The sequence below is a fragment of the Rhinichthys klamathensis genome, unplaced genomic scaffold (genome assembly GCF_029890125.1).
Source record: "Rhinichthys klamathensis goyatoka isolate OS25496 unplaced genomic scaffold, OSU_Roscu_1.1 h1tg000342l_1, whole genome shotgun sequence".
Taxonomy (NCBI): Eukaryota; Metazoa; Chordata; class Actinopteri; order Cypriniformes; family Leuciscidae; genus Rhinichthys; species Rhinichthys klamathensis.
The window spans coordinates 170,440-180,000 of NW_026606856.1; positions in this window are offsets into that span (position 1 = coordinate 170,440).

The following is a 9,561-nucleotide window of genomic DNA, read 5'->3' on the forward strand; positions in this document are numbered from 1 at the left end:
AAACAGAGTCTATTTGGATAAAATAGAAGTATTTTTTTCATGCAGCAACTACGACATTTAGTGTGAGTGAGTTTTTCTAATGGTCTCAGTGTTTTGTGAACTCAGTAACGCTCATCTCCTCCTCCTCGTCATCAGACTTCATCTCTTTTCTCCCGCCCGCTGCTTTAAACCTGTCATCAAGCAAGCGTCCCCTCAGCTGGGGCTCCTGAGGGCCTGCAGGGTCTGGCGTTCCCCCTCCTGTCCATCATGTCGTCCATCTGTGTGTCTCAGGATCTGGAAGAGGATTTATCGACGAGGGCTGACAAACACTCATGCATGGCTTTTTGTGGATTTGTGGCCTGACATTCACATTCATGAGTTTGGGAAACAGTTGCATGACCACAAAGTAATCATCCATACTGTTTAAAAAGAATTAAAGGGCAACACTTTACAATAAGGTCCATTAGTTAACTTTAGTTAATGTACTAACTAATAATGAGCAATACATTTGTTACTGTATTTATTAATCTTTGTTTATGTTAATAAAAATACAGCTGTTCATTGTTTGTTCATGTTAGTTCACAGTGCATTAACTAATGTTAACAAATACAACCTGTGAGTATAATGCATTAGTAAATGTTGAAATTAATATTAACTAAGATTAATAAATGCTGTATTGAAGTATTGTTCATTCTTAGTTCATGTCAACTAACTAATGAACCTTGTTGTAAAGTGTTACCGAATTAAAGTTAGCCGAGAAACAGTAGTTTTCTGATTCACAAAGAAACGGAAGAACAGTAAATGTGTACGTGAATTGGGCTGCACATGTTTTTGACAAAGAACCGGTTCATTAGAGTCATTTACACTGCATGCAAAGATACGTTTCCTCGTCATTATTTTGGGGATTGCAGTGGCACTGAAAAGTGGCAAAGGAAACAAAGCTTGCATTTTTGTTTTATATAATTGTGGGGTGTTATATAAGTCTGGCAATGCTCTTTCTTACGGTGGCAACAATGAAAGGTTTATGCAGGATTATGCTGATTTCTGAGTTACTTTCATTGGATGTATCTTGCATTGCATTCAAGGGAAAAACATCCTAGATGGCAAGAAACAGATATGTTGATTGTACATGCATTCAATATCTGAATTTATATATATATATACACGTTTGTGTGTGTGTGTGTGTGCGCGTGAATTAAGTTAAATTTAAAATAATATATATTTATATATATATATATACACTCACCGGCCACTTTATTAGGTACCCCATGCTAGTAACGGGTTGGACCCCCTTTTGCCTTCAGAACTGCCTCAATTCTTCGTGGCATCGATTCAACAAGGTGCTGGAAGCATTCCTCAGGGAGTTTGGTCCATATTGACATGATGGCATCACACAGTTGCCGCAGATTTGTCGGCTGCACATCCATGATGCGAATCTTCCGTTCCACCACATCCCAAAGATGCTCTATTGGGTTGAGATCTGGTGACTGTGGAGGCCATTTTAGTACAGTGAACTCATTGTCATGTTCAAGAAACCAATTTGAAATGATTAGAGCTTTGTGACATGGTGGAAGTAGCCATCAGAGGATGGGTACATGGTGGCCATAAAGGGATGGACATGGTCAGAAACAATGCTCAGGTAGGCCGTGGCATTTAAACGATGCCCAATTGGCACTAAGGGGCCTAAAGTGTGCCAGGAAAACATCCCCCACACCATTACACCACCACCACCAGCCTGCACAGTGGTAACAAGGCATGATGGTTCCATGTTCTCATTCTGTTTACGCCAAATTCTGACTCTAACATCTGAATGTCTCAACAGAAATCGAGACTCATCAGACCAGGCAACATTTTTCCAGTCTTCAACTGTTCAATTTTGGTGAGCTCTTGCAAATTGTAGCCTCTTTTTCCTATTTGTAGTGGAGATGAGTGGTACCCGGTGGAGTCTTCTGCTGTTGTAGCCCATCCGCCTCAAGGTTGTGCGTGTTGTGGCTTCACAAATGCTTTGCTGCATACCTCGGTTGTAACGAGTGGTTATTTCAGTCACTGTTGCCCTTCTATCAGCTCGAACCAGTCTGGCCATTCTCCTCTGACCTCTGGCATCAACAAGGCATTTCCGCCCACAGAACTGCCGCTCACTGGATGTTTTTTCTTTTTCGGACCATTCTCTGTAAACCCTAGAGATGGTTGTGCGTGAAAATCCCAGTAGATTAGCAGTTTCTGAAATACTCAGACCAGCCCTTCTGGCACCAACAATCATGCCACGTTCAAAGTCACTCAAATCAACTTTCTTCCCCATACTGATGCTCGGTTTGAACTGCAGGAGATTGTCTTGACCATGTCTACATGCCTAAATGCACTGAGTTGCCGCCATGTGATTGGCTGCTTAGAAATTAAGTGTTAACGAGCAGTTGGACAGGTGTACCTAATAAAGTGGCCGGTGAGTGTATATATATAATTGTGTACAGAAATTGTCTAAAGAAATGTGTAAAAATGGTAAATTTACATATATTTTATTCAATATCGGATGGATGGATGGACGGAAGGAAGGAATGGATAAATGGATGGATGGATGGAAGGATGGATGGCTAAATGGATGGATGGATGGATAAATGGAAGGAAGGAAGGATGCATAAATGGATGGAAGGATGGATAAATGGATGGAAGGATGGATAAATGGATGGATGGAAGGAATGGATGGATGGATGGATGGAAGGATGGATGGCTAAATGGATGGATGGATGGATAAATGGAAGGAAGAAAGGATGGATAAATGGATGGAAGGATGGATAAATGGATGGATGGATGGAAGGATGGATGGCTAAATGGATGGAAGGATGGCTAAATGGATGGGTGGATGGAAGGATGGATGGCTAAATGGATGGAAGGATGGATGGAAGGATGGATGGATAAATGGATGGATGGATGGATGGCTAAATGGATGGAAGGATGGATGGCTAAATGGATGGAAGGATGGATAAATGGATGGATGGATGGATGGATAAATGGAAGGAAGGAAGGATGGATAAATGGATGGAAGGATGGATAAATGGATGGAAGGAATGGATAAATGGATGGATGGATGGAAGGATGGATGGCTAAATGGATGGATGGCTAAATGGAAGGAAGGAAGGATGGATAAATGAATGGAAGGATGGATAAATGGATGGAAGGATGGATAAATGGATGGATGGATGGAAGGATGGATGGCTAAATGGATGGAAGGATGGCTAAATGGATGGATAAATGGATGGATGGATGGAAGGAAGGATGGCTAAATGGATGGATGGAAGGATGGCTAAATGGATGGAAGGATGGATAAATGGATGGAAGGATGGATAAATGGATGGATGGATGGATGGAAGGACGGCTAAATGGATGGAAGGATGGATAAATGGATGGAAGGATGGATAAATGGATGGAAGGATGGATAAATGGATGGATGGAAGGATGGATAAATGGATGGAAGGATGGATAAATGGATGGATGGCTAAATGGATGGAAGGATGGATAAATGGATGGAAGGATGGATAAATGGATGGATGGATGGAAGGATGGATGGCTAAATGGATGGAAGATGGATAAATGGATGGATGGATGGAAGGATGGATGAATAAATGGATGGATGGATACATATATATATTAAAATATACTGTATAAATGGCAGCTCTTGGATTCCAGCTCCTGAAGTCTTGGTAAACTTTACAGGTGTGCAGAATAAGTCATAAATAGATTTCGCTGAGCTGTTGGCCTGTATGGGGTCAGTTTCTGCTTTCTCATCACTGCATTATATTTGGAAGCAGATGACCCATGCGTTTGTGCCACCTGCTTTTACCATCAGGCATACAGATCGGACACCTACAAACCCAGGGGTCCTCGTTTCAGTGCTGGCAGAACAAGCACGCATACTCATTGTTCTTATAGTTTTTTTTAAGCATATATAGCATGTGGAAGTATGCAGTAAACAACAATAAATATTTCACACTGTTGTCATGTGATCCAAAAACGGTTATTTTTTTTAATGTATTTTTGAATATAATATCATTTGGGTGTCTGACTGAATAGTTGATACTACTGTAGGTAAGATTTTCTAAAGGTTTTTGAAAGAAGTCTTATGCTCACCAAGGCTGTATTTATTTATTTACAGTAAAATCAGCAATATTGTGAATATATTATTACCATTTAAAATAACTGTTTTCTATGTGAATATACAGTAAAGTGTAATTTTCAGCATCATTACTCCAGTCTTCAGTGTCACATGATCCTTCAGAAATCACTCTAATATGATGATTTGCTGCTCAAGAAACATTTATGATTATTATCAATGTTAAAAAGGCTGAAACTCAGATACATTTAATTTTTCAGGATTCTTTCTACATGAATAGAAAGTTCTAAAAAGAACAGCATTTATTTGAAATAGAATCTTTTGTAACATTATAAATGTCTTTACTGTCACTTTTGATCAATTTTAGGCGTACTTACTGAATACTTTTGAATGGTAGTGTAAGCCAGATCAGTGTGTAGTATTTATAGACTATTACTATGTATAAAAATATGAGTGACATTAACTTTAGTGTTTTAGATCTCTGTCTATATCGGTGTATTTTCACAGAATGAAACAGTACGGGCGACGTCATTGGAGAAAGTGACTGATTTAAGAGCAGTGTGTGTGTGTGCTGTACCATCAGTATTTGCCCTCTGGGTCTCATTTCATGGTTTAAAAAAAGATAATGAAAAGCTCTGTGAAAATGGTCTATTAAAACTGTAGTGCAGATCTCCTATTAACACACACAGACTCTCGAGCTCGACCTCGTTCTGTGTGTCTCCAGAGGATCCAGCGCTCAGAGTCAGTGCCGACCGGTCAGCACACACACACACACACACACACACACACACACACACTGAAGAGAGGGATACGGAAATAGTCATACTTGGTGAAGTGGTGCAGATTCAAACCAGGAAAGCACAGGTGAATAGAGTACAATGTTAGATATCAACATACGTTCACAGTTGATTAATCACCAGTTGTTTTATATTACAAGTTTTCTGAAACGTTATGTGTAAACATGCAAATCAGGCAGTATCTAATTAAAATCTGCACTAATTTGCATACATTTCCAGAAAATAAATCTGAACGTTGGATAAAGCCAGGCTAAAAATTCTTGTTTCGTTTTGTTGACGTATTAGAGTTAAAGGTTTTTACTGAGGGGATTTTGGATATCTCTTTTTATCACTGTATAAATCAGAAAAAACTGTTAAGAGTCAGGAAAAATACATATTCATCATGTTTTTAGGAATAAAATGTTCTATAAAGTTGGCTGAAGGATGTATGAAGAAACCCTTCTATAAAAACCTTCAGAATATAAAAGGGAATAAAACTGTAAAATGTGGTGTATGTAAGTGCTGCTGAAGTGGCTGTACATTCGCTACAATATTTATTAATCTTCGTTAACGCTAGTAATAAAAATACAACTGTTCATTGTTAGTTCATGATAACTCCATTAAATAATATTAAAGTCCCCCTGTGGTGAAAATCCAGCTTTTAATGTTGTTTATGCGTCTATATGGTGTTTTTAATACGCTTAAAACCATGTGTAAGTTCATAAGTCGACAGCATTGCTGAGTATTTTCTCCTTAAAACAAAAGACAGTCTCAAAAACACGGTGTGAAATCGCTGGTGTTTCTGACGTCACAAACGACCTTGTAACCAATCAGATCAACGTGTGATCGTCAACCAGTGGATCTCTGAGCTGAGGGAGTGAGTGGAGGCGGGGCTCATTTGCATATTCATAGAACCGCGCATACTAAATGAGGCAAGGGTGTCGGGTTACATTCAAGATATTTTAAGCCATTTTTTCAAGGAAAAAAACGTTTAAATATGTCATTTTGGTGATCAAAGATGAGTTTTAAGGGATACAATTATTGACTTTAACAGATAGGCTACAACTTTTCAACATTTTAATAATGCATTAGTAAATATTGAAATTAACATTAAGATTGATAAATGCTCTAGAAGTAATTTTTAGAGTATAGTATATTTCATATGCTAGATAAACTCACCATTAATATTTGTGCTGAATTTCCCTGTAGTTTGTCTCTCTCTGCGCTGAGAGTTGGGTTTGTGCAGTGGATGCTGAATAAAGGATTTCTGGGGTTTAACAGACAGGCGGTGACCTCTGACCCCAGTCACCGTGGGGGTGCGGTTCCCATAGGCTGGGGTGTGTGTGTGTGTGTGTGTGTCTTCTGCCGTAGCCTTCATTCTCTGCACAGTCACGGCCTCTTAATGCAACTCGCAGTGTGTGATTCAGTGGAGGTGTGATCCGGTGACATGTGTTTTTAATGAGGGGCGACGTCTTTGTTGGCCAGACACAATATCCCGGCGCTGGAGAATGAGAACGGGCCCGCATGCAAAATCACACTAGATGTTTTCTTTTTTTAAATCTGTCACTCTTTTGTTTTTCTACCTCTTTCTCAGAGATAAACTTCCGTTCATGTCTTTGGTAGACAAGATACGGCAAAGATATATAAAAACAAAAACAAAAAAGTCCTAGAAAAGAAGTGTGTCAATGTCAATGTCAATTTTATTTATATAGCACCATTAATCACAACCTAGGTTGTCCAATGTGCTGCACAACGAGGATATAACAAGACAATACAATGTAATTAATAACAAAAAAGGAAAAACTTCCTCATTGAGTTTGCTCTGTTACATTTTCATTCTAAATGTCATAATCATTTGTTAACAAACTAGTATTCATTACTTCAATAAGCTCATTATTCTGCCTTAAATTATTACATTGTTTAAATTAATACATTTCTCGCTAACTGTGACTTTGTATATGCACATTTCTGACATGCATAACTTAGACAGTTTCCTCTGATGACAGATCACTGTAAATTGTAATATGGACTCATGCACTTTCTGTAAAGCTGCTTTGAAACGATGTGTATTGTGAAAACGCTATACAAATAAATGTGAATAGAATTAAATTGAATTCTTACAGCCTGTGATAATGTCGTCACAAACCAGATCGCAGTGCTTCCCGTTTAACAAACGGTTTGTGAAAGCACGGGTGGGTTAGAAACTGCAAATCACGGTTTCCACAGAAATCTGAAGCAGCACAACAGTTTTCAACATTGATAATAATCATAAATGTGTCTTGAGCATCAGATCCTCATATTAGAGTGATTTCTGAAGGATCATGTGACACTGAAGACTGGAGTAATGATGCTGAAAATTCAGCTTTGATCACAGGAATAAATTACACTTTACTGTATATTCACATAGAAAACAGCTGATTTAAAGTGTAATAATATTAATGTTTTGAATGTATTTTTGATCAAATAAATGAAGCCTTTGTAATCATAAAAAAACATATGAAATTAGGTTTGCTGCTTCTCAAATGTTTCTCTGACATGAGTTTTACAATATCTCAAACTGTGCTCAAATATTAAAGTCGGAGATCTCTGAACTCAAACATTTCTCAGCAAATTCCCTCAAGATCAGACAATCTGAGCTGCTATACACACTTATTTATTTATTTCTTTCTTTTTAACTCTATTTGTGTTTCTTTGTCTTCTAAGGAGTTTTAGGAGCAATATCTCAGTCAAAGTTGATACTTCAATCACACAGAACTAAATTAAAAAAACGTAATTAAGTCTCATTAGCTTTGTCTCGTATTTAAAAAGATCTCAGACACAATCAGACGCTCAGCGGTGACAAATCATCATCAATGTTGAACACACACACACACACACATAAATACATCCACCTGCTGTTAATGTTTAAGTGTCTTTCTAATACAGATCAGCTCTCAGACACACTTATATTCCCCTCAGTCTCTCTCTCTCTCACACACACACATCCAGACAGTCTGAAAGTGCTAACTAGACACCCTCCACCCCCAATACACACACACACACACACACACTAGTCTACATATTCAGACTGTCGTTCAGCTCTATTATGCCTACAGATGTTTACACACATCTGTCAGTCAAAGTCAAGTGTGTGTGTGTGTGTATACAATATAAATAGTGTTTGTGTGTATATATAGACAGACAGATAGATTCATCAACTTTAAAGGCTACACAGATTTATAAAGTTAAAATTAGACAAACCTATAAAAAATGCTTATGAAATAAAATGCCAGTTTGATTTAAAACATTATTCCAGGTGTGGATATATTCATGTAGAAACGTGATGTTGAAGATGTTAAATATGGTGTATTTGATGCCGTTTATGATCTGTGTGGTTCCGTTAAGATGAAGTGGAGCTGTTGACCCTGATCTCCCAAAAATAATGATGTCTGAGTCTACACACACACACACACACACACACACACACCAACGACCTCTGTGTCTGTCTATAGGCTCAGGTCACTGCACAGTCTGTCTGGCCGATCAAACACACACACACACACACACACACACACAACTCTGTCTGGTTTCCGAACGTGACCTTTGGATCCGGGGCAAATTCTGTGTCGGGACCCCCTGAGACCCAAATAACACGACCCACGGGACAATACACACACACACACACTCTCAAACTCTCTCACACACACACACTCTTGACTTTTTGCAGAAATAGCGAACTAAATGCCTGCATCCATTTTTTTGTAAGGGCGTGTATAATATTTAATGCTGTCATTTTATCTGTATGAATAATATATAAATACTAATACAGATACATAATGATGGACTGATGTTGTTTTTATGCTCTTTTCCACAGTAAAGACGCAAAACACAAACTAAGTTGATCTGACCTGATGATGAGATCCTCTGTCGCCCTGAAGATTCACTGATGTCACTTCCTGTGACGCTGAACAGGAAGACGGATGAATATAGCGTCACCTGCGGACTATAGCGCTGAGGGAAAGAAACACAGGCCATCAGAAACACGTTTTGGGGGAAGCTGGTCCTAATCTGGTGCGCGCGCGCACACACACACACACACACACACACACACACACACACACACACACACACACACACACACAACAGGTAAGTGAATGGTAAGTGAATCTAAAAATGCACATGCTGTTATTTTGTTAAATATGCTTAACAGCTGAATGTGATTGATTCTATATTACACACACACACACACACACACACACACACACACTGACTGTATGAATTATAAAATCTGTAAATTAATATTTGAATAACATTTGAACATGTAATGTAATGACCCTTTCATTCTTTCATTCACCTGATTCAATAAATAATACTGAAATGAGCAATTAAATATCAGTAAAGCTGTAATTTATAATTTAATCCTTGAATAATCCTGAATATGTGATATTAAATAAAGAATCTGCTTATATAACTCTGTCTGGTGTGAGTATTTAACATTGTGGTTTATGTCATTATGTATAAAGGGGAAATCTTCATGAATGTTTGGGGTATTTTATGGATTTGTTTGTATAGAGTGTTTGTGCATCTTTCTTTACAATAAATGACACTAGGTTTAATATTCTGCATGTATTGCAATGACATTCAGACATATTTAAGAGTAACTTCAGAGTCTAAATCACTTTAAATGGTTTAATGGTTTAATCTGGTTTTTCAGCATATGCA